The following is a 578-nucleotide window of genomic DNA, read 5'->3' on the forward strand; positions in this document are numbered from 1 at the left end:
ATACAGTATGTAGTATATAGATTCAATTTTTGTCAGATGAGTTAATGAGTAGTCTGAAGATAATTGTGTAACGAATTTAGTAGAAAATGTAACAGTGTATATTTGATATATTGTCACTAATAATGAGTTATTCACCTCCTGAAAAGAAAACACTAAATTAAAGTTGAAGGGAAATAACAACATGTATAAGAGTTACAGCTTACTAATGAACCATTAAATCAACATGCATTCTCTTTATTAAAGAAAGAAGCACATCATATCATATTGTTGCCATAGGTTAAATTATGACACTGAAATAGTATATTTAGTTTATCTTCATTCTACTTCTTGGGTCCAAATTTTAAGGTTTCAGACTTTTATCATCTCATTTCTGGATCATCAAAGTAGTCTCCTAAATTCTTTCCCTGTTCTCTGAATATTATCACTCTAGATCATCTTACTGAGTAATGTCACATTCATATTCTTTTTTTCCCCCTAAGATGTCCATGTCCTAACACATTCATATTCTTAAAAACATCACACTTTAATTGTGTTCATATTGGAAACCTTTAATAGTTTTTATTACTTCTTGAATAAAA

Source organism: Propithecus coquereli, unplaced genomic scaffold (genome assembly GCF_000956105.1).
Source record: "Propithecus coquereli isolate 6110/MARCELLA unplaced genomic scaffold, Pcoq_1.0 Scaffold49, whole genome shotgun sequence".
NCBI classification, from domain to species: domain Eukaryota; kingdom Metazoa; phylum Chordata; class Mammalia; order Primates; family Indriidae; genus Propithecus; species Propithecus coquereli.